The sequence below is a fragment of the Epinephelus moara genome, chromosome 2 (assembly GCF_006386435.1).
Source record: "Epinephelus moara isolate mb chromosome 2, YSFRI_EMoa_1.0, whole genome shotgun sequence".
Lineage (NCBI taxonomy): Eukaryota > Metazoa > Chordata > Actinopteri > Perciformes > Serranidae > Epinephelus > Epinephelus moara.
The window spans coordinates 10335647-10352927 of record NC_065507.1 but is presented as its reverse complement, the minus strand read 5'-3'; the positions used below and the strand labels follow the sequence as shown (position 1 = coordinate 10352927).

The 17281-nt window shown below is 42.4% G+C and overlaps 1 protein-coding gene across 1 annotated transcript in view; it reads left to right on the top strand.

Annotated features, from left to right (window-relative positions):
* Positions 1 to 7227: 7227 nt before the first annotated feature.
* The window catches only part of kcnj5 (potassium inwardly rectifying channel subfamily J member 5), a 30426-nt gene continuing 20372 nt past the window's right edge, over positions 7228 to 17281 (top strand). Inside the window, exon 1 of the mRNA XM_050073827.1 lies at positions 7228 to 7571. The gene's annotated coding sequence lies outside the window, so the exon portion shown is untranslated. The remainder of the gene's footprint in view (positions 7572 to 17281) is intronic.

Genomic DNA, 17281 nt, shown 5'->3' with positions numbered 1-17281 from the left:
GGCATAAACACTGAAAGCGCAGCCGGGCTAGATGTCTTATGCAGGGCTGCGGGGTGATGCATTTCAGTTATTTGTCTCTTTTGTTTCTTGAACACCAGGGTGTGATTCTATCTGCCCTGTGGCTATGTGTAGAGATAACGTGACAAATAAGAAGCTTGGGATTCACAATCAGGAGTGTAATTTGAAATAATCTTATTTGTATCTTATTTTCGTGACCAAATAACCTGGATTTTATTTTGATGTATGATAGCAATTAACTGTAAAGGTGTGTGAACTCTATGTAGAGGGTCTTTGGGGAGCAATTTGGAGGTTCCCAAGGTCACACGGGGATCACACATGTATTTTTGTCCTCTGCTCAGTATTCTCAGGTCACATTGTGATCTTGTCTTTCTTCTTTTTGCTATACAGACCACCACTCAAAGGATTTTCGCCTGATTAAGCAGCAACGTAGCCTGAATAAGCAACTCGATGAAACGGAAATAATACGAAATCCCTCTTAAAAGCTTAAAATCACCTCTCTCACTCGCCCTATTATTCTTTACCGCGCTGATCTGCAGCAGCAGGGTTAGCGGCATGTTTGGAATGAGCGTTAATTCAATTTTTGCACGAAGTAAAGTGACACCAGGTGACAAAATCCACAACAGCACCCTGACCTATTGTTGCACTCAAGGGATTTTACCTTTTTTCAGTTGTGGATACAGCCACTATATCACATTTCATGTATTTTCGCAGCTCTTTATCCTTCTTTTATGACTACTTCATTATTATTTTGTGTGTGTGTGTGTGTGTGTGTATCTTAATGACTGATATTCTCAAAATGAAATAAAAAAAACTGGTGTCACAAAAACTAATCGCTGCTTTGCAGTGGTTATAATGATGGTCTGACAGAGATTCCCTGCATATTGAAATAACGCTGTTAGAAGAGAAGGTGTCTCTAAACTTGCACTTTTACACCTCACATGAATGACTTGGAGCTGGAGGGTACAAGAGATCTCAAAGATCTTTCTGCCTGCAGGGATGCTCAGAAGGTACAAGACACTGTCTCTCAGTAAGAACTCAACCTGACAGCATATTTTTTTTAACACACAGCCATTAGAGGGAGAAGGTTGCTCTAAAGCATAAATGCCAAAGCTTTTTTTTGACATTGATGGACTGAAGCATAGAATATACTATAGGAAAGGATTGGCCAGTGGGCAATGGACTGTAACAGTCAAGTGGACTATCTGATTTTATAAATAGGCATTCTAAGGCTTTACAATCTCAAAATGTTTCCCCAAATTATTGTTTAAAAATAATTTTAATTAGATAAATTAGTAATAAGTCTCTCGTGCAGTAATCGGCCCTGCTAAAGACTGAGAAGGAGGGTGTGCAATTCCTTGTCTCCCCAGTTGCTCATCTTTACTGTAGTGTCTGGTTTGCGTTTCCCTCTCGCTACTAGTACTAGCTGCTCATTCCTGCTATCAGCTGTTTCCTGTTTATCCACCGGGTCGCACGTATGGCGTCATCAACAGCTCCTCCCGTGGCGGAGGGGCGCCTCGTTCTTTTTAAACCAAAAAGGTTCCGCCAATATGTCTACCCTACGAGGCGGAAAATTGGGCGCCTCGGATCAACTCGCCAATCCGGCTCTGTGTGTCTAAACGCTCACAGCTTGCCGCTGGCAGTGTAAAAGGGGCTATAGGTTAGGTTTAGGAAGAGAAACATAGCTGGGCATCGTAAAGTTATATAGGTTAGGTTTAGGCAAGGAAAGTCATGTAGGTTAAGTTTTGGAAAGTAAGGTGATGCAGGTTAGGTTAAGGCAAGTTAAGCTGCATAGGTTAGGTTTAGGAAAAGAAACATGACTGGGCGTTAAATTTACATAAGTTAGGTTTAAGGAAAAAAACATAAATGAGGGTTAAAGTTACATAGGTTAGGTAAAGTAAGGTTACATAGGGTAGGTTTAGGAAAAGAAACATTATATAGGTTAGGTTAAGGTAAGTCAAGTTATGTAGGTCAGGTCTGGAAAAGTAAGGTTACATAGGTTAGGCTTTTCCTAAACTTGACCTACGTAATGTTGCATAGGTCAAGTTTAGGAAAAGAAACATAGCAACAATATATCTTAAAATATCTCAAAGTTCACTTAGTTTTACACAGTCCCAGACACCAGCTCCCTGGAGGAAAGTCCTGTGTTTGTCCCATCCAGTGCCCCAACCTGCTTCCTTACGCAGACTTTCTTCATATTGGTCATGTGAGTGCAGCCTTCACGATTATGTGGGTTACACACGGATTACTGGCTCATTATCACATGTGTTATATCAAGATTGTGGTGCATTACTTTTCATGGGTATGCATTCGAACAATACATGAGAACAGCCTGACTGATGTTAGTCTGCTCTTCACCAACCCACTACTAGGCACAAGGTCACCCACAAGACTTGAAATAAACTCCGCATATTGCAAGTGATGACTAAGATCAACAACAAAGCAAGAGAAATTAAATGTTGAGTTTTAAGTTTGAAGCTGAAAATCTACTTGGTTTTGTCAGAACTCAACATTTCTATCAGCCACTTACTGCATGTACAGTACAGTAGCTCTCACAGAGAGCGACCAACAGTGAGATGGTGCTTCAGCCTGCTTCAGACTGTCAGTAACTGACAGATTGTGACCAATAAAAAGCAGCAATCTGCTGTCACTTTTACAGCTTGTGCACCATCGCAATGATTTCCAAAATGCCTCAGATCTGGATCAGATTGGATTAGATAGTGTTTAAAGTCCCCAGGGGCAATTTGGTTCGCAAGCAGTAGTCAACACAACTAAATAGATAAAAGAAGACATAAATACATTCAACATACTTAAGATGCCATCATGATAAAATTGCATTGAGGCACTGAGCTAGTCAGTCCTTTGTTAAAGTGCAATATGTTACTGTATAAACATTCACTCCTACATTCAGAAAAGCAAAGATTTATCCATGTAGTTGGTACCTTAGGTTCTGTAGCCACTCATCCTGCTGGGGGTTGCAGGGGGCTGGGGCCTATCCCAGCTGACATTGGGTGAGAGGTGGGGTGCACCCTGAACAGGTCACCAGAAAATCACAGAGCTAACACATAGAGACAGACAACCAGTCACACTCACAGTTTAGATAACATAACCTGCATGTCTTTGAAGTACCTGGAGGAAACCTATGGTCACATGGGGAGAACCTGCAAGAGAACCTGTGCTACCATATATATCTGCTGAGACTGTCACTACATTCCCATATTCACACAGCACTAAATGACACAGATGATCCATGAAAGAAGTCGTATTCCTCTGCCTACTTTATTGCCCTGTCATATTTCCACTCTGCCTACTCTATTGCTTTATGGCACACAATGTATTTCTGTGAGGACTAATGAATATCTATCTATCTAATAGTCTGGCTGGTGCTTGGTACTTTGGTCAACTGTATCCAACATGGGGGCTGGGTCACAAGCTTTCTAATTTTAAGATAGGTCACAGAAGATTCTAGCAAATGCCATTAGAAGCAGACAGAAGAGGAGGAGGAACATGGTTTATTCACAGATAATGTCTCATGTACTCATTTCAGAATATAGTGAGAGGTTCAGCAAACATGACACACAGTTATTTTCATAGAAGTTACCAGCTGTAGCTTTAAGGATGCCCCTAAGATAGTTGCAACAGCTAAACTTCCTCCAAGCATCTGAGTATTGGCCAGGGATTGAGTTTCATTACTCTCTGCTATATCTCCTTCCTCCACATGGTGTCACTGTGTCTGGACTGTGGTGTCCAAGCAAGGATCAGTGACAGTGTCTGTTCACCCAGTTCAAACTGTAGAATAAAAAATTATGGTTGTTAAGATTGCAAGGTATTCTAATAATACCTTTGACTACTCGGTTCTAAATTAAAAGCTATTTTCCTGCGAGCAAATGAAAAATAATCCAGGCTTTGTAGTTGATTCATGTCAGACCTGCCATATGTAATTACATTGCATATAAAGGTAAGTGTGTCAGTTTGAATGGTGCTTGAGAGTGTTTAGTGGTTACTGGGTAAGATGATGTACAAAGCCTGTGTCGATCTGCTTTATTTTAAGACCTCCAGTGTTACTTCAATGTTCTGCACACAAGATAAAAACATGCTACAGTATTTCTAAATTATGTATTCACATATAACAAGCACAGCGCTGGGCTGTAGAGCTTCACACTCACATAATTTATAATTTAAACGTTAATAGATGTACTCATTCCTTAAAGTTAAGCTTCCTTTTAAATGATAGTGCATGAATATAAAAAAGAAGGAGTACATAACGGTTGCTGCTGTGCTCCTAAATATGCGTTGTCTTCTATATAATAATGTGTTGGTCCAATATGTTGCCACGGATGATTTGTTAAAGCTGTGCCATCTCCCTCAGATAGATTGTTTAATAATTTACACTCTTTCTATTGCAAATATACCTTGCCTCTTCATGCATTCACCAGTCCCCCATGCTATTAAATGCCGGCCTCCTGCTCTGCTCTTTGTGTAACGCCACATGCAAAACAGGCACTTGGTTGAACAGTTAAATATTTTAAATAACACCATACATGGTGTACCTTAAGAGCAGCTTTAAGTCCTGCATTTCTGCTAAACTATTCATGACTGACATGTGTGTCACATTTGTTCAGATTCTTATGGAATATCTCAATGCACACTCTGACGCGCACAGTCAGACACCTAACTTCCTCCAGTATGCCCTTGCAGTGATATGTTTACGGGGGTTGTCCTCTGATTTCCATCCCCGCTCCTTCTTGTTCCTGGCTGCTAGTAACAATGCAGTTCATCGCAGTGCCATAAGCTCTGACAAGAGGATCAATCAGAGCTAATGAAGCCTGGGAGGAGGTGAGAGAAAGCGAAGAGGGATGGAGCTAAAGGGGGAGTGAATGGGGGGAGTCAGGATGAGGCGGGGGTTTGCTGAAGGAAAAAGAATACCAGAGCCAAGGGAGCAGAGGGAGGATTAAGAAAAATGACACTTCCTCCTCACCTCCTTACTCCACGCCACAAAGGACTAATTCCTCCTTCCTCAGTTATGACCTCTGAAATGATCATTTTGTTCATGTGATGGCCATGATCTGACAAACACTATCGACTGTGAGCTGCTGTTGCTGCTTTGGACTGATGCATTTTGTGTGAGAGTTTACACTGAGCCCTGATACTGCTATCCCATCTGAACTGTTTCAGCAAAATAGGTAAATCTATTATTTAGACTTTGTATTTCCATTTAACAATCTCTACTTGTAGAGATTCAAGTCACAGATTACATGTGATGCCTATTTATTTTTTTTCTTCTTGGAAGACCAAGAATAACACATTCCCACAGTGATATAGGGGGCCGGCTTATTTCATATGGAAATCTCTGCACTGATGAATATTAAATCAGACTCAGAACATACACCTCGCTGTTTGTATGTATTAGGCATCTTCATTCTGCAATTGACCTTAGCAGGGCAATCCAAATTTCATCATTCTAATAGATCGTCTATTGAATCACCAATGAAGAGCCTATTATGTTGTGTTACCCACACCCTTTAACATTATGCAAATCAGATGTCTAATGATGTACACTGTGCACAAGTTTCCTCCGAGCACTTGTAATAATGAATGTGCCAAAAAGCTTTATTAATGTGTGACGTGTGATTAATGTGAGAGAGTCTACTGAATGGATTTCACCACAGGATGAACAGCAGAGGCAATAAGGTGGAGGGAGGGGGCTCAGCTTTGATCAATAATGGTGTAACCTCAGGAGGGGAAATAATTACACATGCCCCGGATCTGAACCACTAGGGGCTGATCCACACGTAGGATTCACCGAGCAGTGCCGCCGAAAGACCTGGATTTTTACAATTAAGATCACCAACACTTTGTGATCACTGCTGAGATTAGCAGCGCCACCTCGGGAGCGAGTGTAATCGTGGCCCAGAAGTCGTATCCCTCAGCCAAATCCCAAGCTTCTCATTACTGCAGCCTCACTCCTTGATGTTCCATAATCCGCTGTCATTGGCTCCCCGGCTGGTCGAGGCTGGGAAAAGAAGGAGTATCTCCCAGCCATCTCGCTGTGCCTCTGCGACTCAGTAGGGGGGGGGCACATGCAGGAACAAAAAGGGGGCTGCAGAGTCATAAATCTCCTCCCAAACTCAATGAGGGAAGTACATGAAGAGCTTTTCTGGTGATAGCTGCTTCTGTCGCTCCTCCCCCACCTATCATCGTCTCCCTATCTTTCTCTCTCGTTCCTCTCACTCTCATTCCTCCTCCTCTGTTATGTCATGTCTACATTCAATTTTCTCTATGCCTAACAACATCTCAATGTCAGATATCAATCCATCTGTCTGTGTCTGTCCTGTATGTCCTGTCATGTGCACACTGTTCCTCGTGGCAGTAAGTGAACAGAATTTAAAATAGGAGGGGGATAAATGAGCCCACGCACTTCATTCTGAAGCTAAGCTTTTTACTTTAAACCGTGCCTTATGAGTACACTGCTCATCGTCATGGTTGATGCGATGCTAACGTGGTCAATTTTCTCTCAATTCAGGTTATTCAAGGGGCATCATTTCCAGTGTGTCAAGAGCTGCTGTTAAAATTCACGTAAGGAATTAAGTGAAAGTGACACCAGAGCTGATTTGTAGGCTACCTCTGAGGAGAAATCCTGGGTCAAAATGTCCCTTTCCCCCTTGTTATCTCTACCTGACTGCCTTTCCTTTGTACTTGCTCCCTTTTACCTCATCTTTTTTCACGCTTCTCTCGTACTTCTTTGATACTTTCTTCCTCTCTTGCTCTTTCTTTGTCTCACTATGTGTGTGTGTTTTTTGCCTGAAGACTCTTTTCTCTGTTTCCACTTTATATCTCTCTCAAACCCTTAAGGCTTTTTCTTCACCTGCAGTTTTAGAGCAACTGATTGTACCACACTCCTCTTCACCATTACTCTTTCCTTGTCTGCACACCCAGCACACACACACTCATCCCTGTTTTCCTGCCTCACTGTATGCTGGACTTTTCCGCACGAATTTTGTCCACACGTATCATTGCCTTTGCAGCAGTGATAAGGGAGCCATGTGGTGGATGTATTCACACACACACAGACACACACACACACACACATACGCATACACACACGCACACACACAGATGCTGATGCTCTGTGCAAATAGGCATAAACAAACACTCTTATAAAGGACAAATCCTGAGAGACAAGAGGTTCAATCTATGTGTGGAAGTGAAAAGCGAGGAGCACTGAAGAGAGCGCACACGCATATTTACATCCTTTGCATCTCTTCTCTCACCCACTTCGACTCTGCCTCTCTCTCTTCCTCTCCCCCTCTTTCCCTCAGATACACACACACTCGCACACACACACACACATACACATGCACAGACAGACCCCCCTCTCACACAGGAGTAGATAGAGAGCGGTGAAGAGCAGAAGGAGCTGGGTGGCAGAAGAGAGGCAGGAGGGCTGTTGTTGATTGAACAAAGCCAGGAAAGGAGTGCGCAGTCCTGGGGAGAAGAGCAGCTGTGAAATGCCTCGAAGGGAGCCTGCCAGCAACTCCTGCAGAGACCTGAAGGTAAGCCTCGTGCACCGCTGATGGAGAAAAAGCAGAGGACGAGACAGACAGGGGAAGGCAAAAGAGGAAATGGGAGGTTTTTAAAGCCGCTGATGCATGGTACGACCGTGGCTCCGCGTCCAAGCTGCCTCCTCTCAATTTGTCTGTGGATGGCATCGCATGCTGTGATTGCATTATGTGTTTCATTGCACAGCCACAAATCCCATCTGGAGTGGCTTGCCAAATAAAAAGTCTGCATTACTTGAAGGAAAACTATGAGCGATCACATAGCTGGAAACAGGGAGACAAGGAAGGATAGCACGAGAAGATGTGAGACAATGCAAGACACTGTGAGAGCAGGAGAGCAGGGAAAGGAAAGTAATGATGGGAAAAGTGGCTGGATTACCCTCCTCAGCATCACCTACACGCTTTGTCATCACATCTCACCACCTTTATCGTATGTCAGTGCAGAGATACATAATGATCGCCATGCATCTACTTGCCCTCATGGCGGGGGCAGGGTATTCAAAAAGGCAATGGATCTCTCTGACGCAAGCAGAGAAATGCCTGTCAACACTCCTGATGTTTGTGCATACTCGTGTGCCGTGTTGTAGTTCTCTCAGTGCAATGCAGGAGTTTTACAAGCGCAGCAGCAGCAGGAGTCAATGTGCATCTATATGTGTGTTACTGTAAGTGCGTGTGTGTGTGTGTGTGTGTGTGAGTGTGTGGAGGAGGGGGTATTGTACCACCAACACAACACATTGCAGTGCTTACATGCTTATATACCATCAATGAAAGCGGAAGATAAAGGTACTGATGTGATGTAGCAATAGCTGTTGGCAGTGTTTTCATGAATATTGTAGGCTACACCAAAAGCATTGAGAGAAAATCATTTATATTGATTCCCTTGAAACACTCTCTCCGGGCTGAGGATTGGGTCTGCTTGCTTTAATGTCTGATGTACACCACTATTTTCTCCTGTACTGTACAGTAGCTCCAGTTCACTGCACTCTGCAGGATCTGCATCTCGAGAGTTGTTGCTGTAAAACTTTGATGACAATGCAGTGGGCTTAGCAGCCACATTAGTCAAGCGCAGCTCCCCCAAAGCTCTTGTCCTTCCTGGTATGGTCTCATCAGGGAACGTCAATTCAGCATCAAGGCAGCGAGTGGACCCAATCATCATTTTTTAATATCTGTTCTCCAGCACACCGTGGAGTAATAATAGGTACAAGCCATCTCTGCTCTCATCATTTTTTTTTCTTTTTATATGATACATTCTTGTCTTAAACCCATTGGAGCAAAAGGGAAAGGCCAGTCTACTGGCTTTGCAGCTACCATGCAGCTACCACGACCCTGCTCATAGCTGGTTGACCCGTAATTAGTTACTTAAAGAGTGTTGGGGAAAGCTTAAGCTGGTACAATGTAATAAAATAGGAATAATAATAACTTCATTTATATAATGCTTTTCAAAACAAAGTTTCATCATCAAACAGTTACAATAAATACCATCAGTTAAAAGGTCTAACAATAAAAGTGAGTTTGAAGAAGAGATTTAAGTTTGTCTACCTGAGATCATCAGGCAGGGAGTTTCTGAAGGGCCCGGACAGCAAAGGCCTGGTCACCTCTATATGTCAAGATTTTGGAACCATTACTTAAGCCTTGCTGGGTGCTCATAGGGAGATAGCTGATCACAGATACAGGCAGCGGTTTGACCATTCAACGCTTTGAAATCAAGCAGTAAAATCCGAAAAAACAATTTGATATATCACAGATAACTAGTGAAGGTTAGCAAGGATCTGTGTGATGTAGTCACTTCTCTGAGTACGAGTTTAAATACTGGCAGCAGTGTTTAGTATAAGCTGTAGTCTTTAGATGTTTCACCTGCTGATGTCAGAATACAGTGCAGTGCCGTAGTGAAGTCTGGGGGAGATAAAAGAATGGATGACCTTTTCTAAATCTGCAGAGGAAAGGTATGACCTGATCTTAGTTAAATGTCTCAGTTGGACAAAGCAGGGCTGCACTACTTTTTTTTTTCTTTCTTTTTTAATATGATAAACAAGGCACTCGGACTGGTGGTGAGATTGTTAATGCTGCTAGTGCGGTGGATGGGGGCGTTTTTATTACTATCTCTGATTTAAAGTCATTCAATTGCAGATTGGACATTCACTTCTTAATTTCAGTGAGGCAGGACATAAAACAAGAAATATCTTGAGTGCCAGGCTTGAAAGCAACATACAGTTGCATATCATCTGCATAGTAATGAAAGTCTATACTATCTCAGTGCATGATTTGCCCCAGGGGTTACATGTCTATGGTAAAAAAAAAAGAAGGAGGGGAGCCAGAATAGAATAGAAAATGAACTATGCTTGTAACAAGCAAAGATTGACATGCCATCCCTGTGCATCCAAAACTGGTGCTTGAGGGGTGCCTAGAGCCTCATCATTGAGCAACTGACTAAGCATTGGTAATTGACAAGTCTGGACTGAGGGTTTGTTTGATTGTCAGGAGATGAACAAATCTAGAGCCACATCACTGATGCCAACAATAGTTTTAATGTGATTAATTACAGTGAGACATTGTAGTCCACTGTGTCAAAGGCTGAGCTGAGGTCAAGGAGGATTTAAATGGAGCTGCAGGCCTGTGTGGGCGGCAAGCAGCAAGTCATTAGAGAGCTTGACCAGAGCCATCTCAGTGCAGAAAAAGATGGTTGTTAGTATAAGAAACCAGTTGATGGGAGATAACTTGTCCTAGAGTTTTTAGCTTACAGATGGGTCAAGAGAAGGCTTCTGTGAGAGGGGTAAACAGTGACATGTTAAAATTTGTAGGGGAAAACACCAGTAGACAGAGAGCAGTTAATAATGGTTAAAATATCCAAACCAATTGCCCGAAAGCTTTTTTAAAAAAAAGGTGAAAATGCAGTCTGAAGGGCAGGTGAGTGCTTAAGAAAGTGGAACAGGGCGTTCCAGAGTTGACAGAGAGATTTCTCAGAAGTGGGTTAATGTTGAGGGTGGGCAGAAATCAGTGTCAAGCTTTCTGATATCCATGTTCATGTGCTGCTGAATCTCCATTTTTGTCATTTTAGTAATTAAGAAATGCTTCAGATCTCTGGGGAGGATTCCTCTGGCTAAGCGGGGGAGCAATAACAGAGTTGATGGTGTTTAATAGGACTCGGAAACATGACCCTGTTTAGTAATCAGTTGTTGAAAATTAAAAAAAAACATCTGCTGATAATTGATCATCAGATTTTTAATTTCTGCTCTGCTTTTCTGAATTGTCTTTTTATATCCCTTATGTCTTCATTCAATGATGGCAGAGTTGGAGAATTTAACTTTTTTTTTTTTTTTTAATCTCACCTGAGCTACAGAATCTAAAAACTTCATGCAAGAGTTATTAAAAACTCTGACAAGCCCCTCTGCAGCAAGGCTCTGGTATTAATTGGTTTAAAAATGTGTTTGAGGCGGTAAAAGCTTGACAGAAACAAGGAACAGAGTGTATTTAGGGGAGTGGGAGTGAGTCAGTGTGGGGAGGAGGGGGTCAGGAGAGAGGAGTGGGACCTGGAGGAGCACTGCCTCATGATTAAGATTGCAAAGTCAACCAAATTTTCATCTTCCACACAGAAACCATAGGAGAGCACAAGGTCAAGTGTGTCCTTTGAAGTGGCTGGGATGGCTAACATATTGGGTAAGATTAAAGGAGTTGGCTGTAAGATTTAGTGGCATCTATTAGTAAAAATTGCTGACTGAAACCAGCTGCAACTTCTCCAATGTGCTAAGTATCAACTCTCAGTTAGGATTCCTTCAGTTTTCATTGCCCAGGAGGTTTTTAACAGGAGCTTAATTATCTGTAGACGTCTCTTCCTCTCCAAAACAAACAGACCAGGTGATTAAAACCAGTAAAAACACTGACTAAAGCAGTTTAATGTTAAAAATCTGTGTTTCTCCAACACTGTTTGGCTAATCGCAGATGGGCCACTAGCCCAGCACCTGCTCATGTGTGCTCACCATTTTTCTCTGGTAATTCAATCATTCATCCAGACGTTAAGGTTGAGAGAGAGAGGTCTCCTCTCCGAAACAAACGGATCTGGTGATTTAAAACAGTACAAACACTGAATAAAGAAGTTTCACATTAAAAATCTGTGGTTTTTGAATGATATTCGGCTCATCACAGAGGGGCTGCTACCAACGGTGGCAAAGCGAAAACACTAAAATGCAAAAACACGAATGGCCCTATCTTGAGCCAGTGCTCACTTTATCCGCTCTGGGCTACTGTTGATACATGACGTTAAAACATGTCGGACTCCATGGATGAGGACCTGATCATCCGACTCATTCTAAGGAAGCAAAACCATGACGATTCTTATGTCCAGGTCATTATACACTTAAGAAAATTCATTCAGTTATACTCCATTTTCAGCACTCTATCCCCAACCCCACACATTAGACCTTTAAAAGAACAGATTGATTAAATTCAAAGCAAATAAGGAAGAGGAGGGCCAACGACCATGGATATTAAAAGCACAAAGACTAAGAACTCTGTCATATTGTAACATGATGACTCATAAAAGGTCTGAAAATTCCTGAATAAAACCAGAAGTAACTTCGGGGGGACTGTAGATTAAAACACATAAAACGAGCAATTTATTTTTGTAGTACTAAGACTCTCAAAGGTGGAGAAACAGCCAAGTGAGACTGGAGAACAACTAAAATCAATTCTGTGTGTCGCTGCAAGGCCGCCCCCTCAACCTGTCAGTTTTGGGTGATGGAAAAATAAATATTCTGGGTGTGATGACTCAATAGCAAGCGTATATTTATTAGGATTTATCCAAGACTCTGTGATGATTTAAAAAAAAAAAAATCAATCTTGTTAGTCATCAATCCTGGCAGATAAAAGACTTATTAGCAGGGGATCTTACGTTAAGTAAACAGATAAGCGCTGATTCAACAGCAGGAATTGGAGAGCTGGTTTTAGGTGTAATGGTTTTTGATAGATGGCCTTGGTGCTCTCATTGTCACCGCAACTCAGCGTTATGTACCTTGCTCCCATCCTGCTGGGTTATTATCCCTGTCTTGATCTCACTAACAAGTGGACAAAAGAGGGCAAAGGGCAGATGTAATGCTCCGCAGGATCTTAGGAGACTCTCAGATGAGAAGACACTGTGAATAATTAATTGGATCTGTTTATTTAGTCAAGACTGTGCGTCTCTGGGGGATGTAGGGAAAACTATGTTCTTCAAGCAGATCCACACTCTCTAATACCGCAGCAGCGCATTTGTGTCAAGAGCTTAGCCAGGCGTGAAGATTTTTTTTTTTTTTTTTTTTTTTTTTTGTATTTAGTGCCCTGGAAAATGTGTGTGCATGTCAGAGTACTGCATAAAAATACAGTATTATTTTTTTTTTGCAGGGCTGTTGATAGTACATGAAGATGCCTTATTTATGCAACACTGCTGAATTAGTTGTATATATGCTCCTTCAGTTCGAGTTTGTACACTTGAAAAATAACTTTGTGTATAATTTAAAAGCCATAGCGCTGCACTTTGTGACCTGTATATGAATACAATCCAATCTCTTGGTACTTGCATAAAACAGCATAAAATTTCCTGCACAATCTTGTCGTACCCCAAGTAAAATGATTTTGTTTACGCCCTCATAAATCTGTAACCAATGCAAATTCAAGCCTCGATGTCTGCTGTATTTCAAAGTGTCACCTGTGATGCGTATGTGTCACATTTACGGTGTGTCCCACTTACCGTTTCGGCAACAACTTTACAATGTGTGTATTTCTCCTACAATCCTGTCACACATAAAGTTGATACAGTACATGGAGCTGCTGCTGCAAACAAACCTTCACCTTCTGTTTGGCAAAGAGGTGACTGTTTCAGAGATCACCTCCTGTCCTAACACAAATGGACATGAAAGTGTATTCACATGCACACCCCTCTACAGTGCCTTGTCTTTGATAGGAGACAAAGGCAAAAAATACAGCTTGCAGGCTCTTGAGGGTTTGATGCTGCCAGTGGTGATCTCAGACTCTGGGGGACCTGGGCAAAGAAGCCCATCGAGACCCTCCCAACATCCCCATGTGCCATATTTCCTTCTCTTCTTGTGCCTTTCTCGTTTCTGGTGACCAAAAACGTTTCATTAAGATGACGGTTACACCTTAGGTATGACAGTTACAGGTGACTGACTGCTCTAATTAATGGTACCCTATTTAGTTATCATACAGAGGCTAGAAGGGATCCCACTTAAGCTTTTATGGGGCAGCAGTGGTGCACTGTATAGTGCCATTATGGGAAGTTTAAGAGGGTTAATAGTTGTCACTGCAAAATTTGCTAATATTAGTGGCAATCGGGGACGCTTAATCAAAATTTCTGGGGGTCCCCAAACCAGTGGCGGCTCCTGGTCTTTCAAACAGGGGAGGCTCAGTTTAAGTTTACATCATAAAATTTGTCATATTGTAGCGAGGCAGTAACTTATGAAAGGAACATTTAATTGAAGCCATTTTTCAACCACACTCATGCCATAGAACCACAGCAAAACACACATCACAGATTTTCAGATGTTGAAAATGAGCTATGGAAATAAGGAACTTCGGACGGCACTCTGTCAGAAGACTCCACTTGCAAATATCCACATGGGACTGAGCTCAGTGTGTATTTCCAAAGTGCTGTCAATCACAAAGGGGTCCAGCCTTTTAGACAATTCCTCCAATCACCATGCATACACCGAGCGTCCCCTCCTGCCTACCGCTCCATTAGGCCCCAGGGAAGCTGAGCCTCCCTGGTAGTGACGATTTTGTCGCATTTATCCAAGACCGTCTCACTTTGCTGCATGAAAAAAAACCTGCTCAGCGCTGTCTCATAGGAATGCTTGGAGGCTCCGCGTCCACCATGCTGACAAGGTTGCGTTTGAAAACTGGTGATTAACAGCTGATGTTTGAACATCATAGTCATGTAAATTCTTATTTTAATGTGAATTCAATAGTGCATATTTCGTCTATAAAATTTTAGGGGAAGTTCAGCCTCCCTTGTTGTCTCAGAGCAATCACCCCTGCCCCAAACGTTTGCTTGGTTTGCCTCTCCTGACTGTGCGCCCCTGAATGCAGCTGCCCTCTTTATCTGTATAATCATCAACAGCGGAATAAAACTGGTTTTGTCAGGTCACCTTGCTCTTAGCATCTGTGAGTGTGCTCATCTGCAGCAATGTTTATACCTTTCAGGTAATTTGGAGGGAATAATAATCTCTGTAGCAAAACCCACGTGGTTATCAGAGAGACTGTTCATTGTATTACATCACAGATAACATTTCTGACAGCTGTGAAAATACATCCCAGTATACATGTCCAGGTTAACTGGCTCTCAAGAGTCTTAAAAATGGCTTGTGCTCTTATCAGTCAGCAGTGATGTTATGTGGAGTGAAATGGAAGTTTTATAGTGTCTCCTGCTCCTGGCTTAGCCAGTAGGGCTAAACCGGCCTTTATCTGGAGTAATTTTAATAAAGGTGGATCGCTCGTACTATTCATGAGGACTCCTTTGTTACGCATGGCAGACAATGGCAGAGATGTGTCTCCTGTCCAGCTGATAAGCATTCAGGTCAGGCCAGTTTACCTAAGTCCCATTAGGGTATATGCTTATTGTGTTACAGGATTCCTTTAGTGTATACACTTGTTAATATCACACATAATACATGCAGGCTGACTTGGGAATTGTATTTTTTATTATATGATGAAAAAAAACACAACAACAACAGTCTCTTTAATTGGCCAGTATAACAAATGCCCGTAAATATGATTTAGTTACATTAATGCAGACACACTGGCAGCTCAGCTAAATGCATTGTGCAGAGTGATTCATATGGTGCAAGGACAATTTAGCAGCACGTGCGATGCAAATAGAGGACATTCATTATATGCATACACTCCCATTTGAGCATATGAGAAAGAGTGATGTTGTTTATCACTGCAGTATCAGCTGAAGGACGCAAACACGTTCAGGTCTCCACTACCTCTGGAGGTTCTTTTTTTGACAGGTTTTACATAAGCATCCATGAGCATCCGTCACCCAGGGGAAGCACATCGCTGTAAATCTGCAGCTCATTAACACAGATAGAAGACAGAAATACTGTATGGTTAATAGGGTCTGTTAAGTGACAGCTTGGATTTTTAATATCCTTATTATTATTTGACATTCATCTTTATTAAAGATCTTTTTTTTTTTGTTTTGTTTTTTGCTGTGCACTTTTCCAACACCAGCTTGTAACATCTCCACATCTATTCACACCATGTCATCCACTGTCAGCAAGGGAGGTTTAAGCTCATGACTAAAGCTCAACTTGTCTTAAAATGCACTGAGCACAGAGTGTGTTACTCAGCTGCTTTTCCAAACAGGCTGGTCTGCGGATTTTTACCATGCATGTAGGGTTGTAATCTCATTTCATTCTGACTTGGTATGTGATGACTATAGAGAAGGAGGCTCCTCAAAGGGACAAGCACGGGGACACAGTGAAGCATGTCAGGAATTCCAATCAAGACCATTTGACCTTTGGCTCCTCTAGCATTTGCCATGCACTACCTTGCTCTGCAGCCCCGCCCCACTCTGCTCACGGCCTCCCATCCTGTCCCCTGCTCCCCTATCCTCTTCAGTGAAGTAAAGCAGAGGATTAATGGACCGCGTGCAGGAGAGTGAGATCAAGTTTGATGCAGAGGATTTGTATAAGTGGGTTTGATTTATAAACAATTAACAGATTAGTTTGTTATATTATTGTAAAACCACATATTAAAGAGATTATTACACTCACCTCCACACTTCCCTCTCATTCCGGTTTGTTCTTTTGCTCAGCCACCATTCCCTTCTGGGACAGAGCAGTGGCACAGGGGATCTGGGATCTAAGGCAGTAAATCATATCAAAGGCCTGACACAAACGCCTGATAAGACGAAACGGGGTGTTGGGGAGCATGCCCAGCCACCCCACCTCACACACCTCATGTCTCTCTCCTTCAGTCTCTTTCCATCACATCTCTCACTCTGCAGGCCAGTGTGGTTGAAGAGGGTGTTATTTGGCTCTGGTAGGTGTTGGGTTTTAATCCCATCCAAGCTCCACTCAGCAGCATTTTGAAATATTGGCTATCACTTAAAAAAAAAAAAAAGTGGAGAGGCAGTTCTGAAACATGCAGCAACGAAACAGCTATTCTTGTCTCGAACAACTGCACTTTTTTTTCTAAGCGTGTGTGAAAAATCTACTGTAAGAGCGGGATTAAAAGAGGGACAGTAAGAGAGAGAGATGTGTGAGTGTGTGTGTGTGTGTGTGTAAGAGAGAGAGAGAGAGAAAGAGTTGGACATATCATTAGGGAAATTGTTTCTCCAGTGTGAGTCGAATGTCTCGGTGCAGCAGTGTCACTCCAGAGAAGGTCATCCATGAGAAGGACACAACTGGATACACTCAGCTCACTATCGGGCATAATGGGAAAATGGGAGGGAGGGATGGTATGAAGTGTGTGTGTATGTGTGTGTGCACGCATGTGTGTGTTTGCTGGGCCTGGAGCCAAACTAGCTGGGGACGTTTTTAGTCATTTGACCCGCCCGACCTCAAAGTGTCATAAGTGAGCAAAGATAGGGATGAGGCCATGTTATTTTATGGGCCAATCTTAGCCTGGGACATAATCATGACAGGCCCGGTAACCATGACTCTTTGCTTTCACTCAAGGGTAAGAGTGAGGGAGGGTAGGGAATCAAGGAA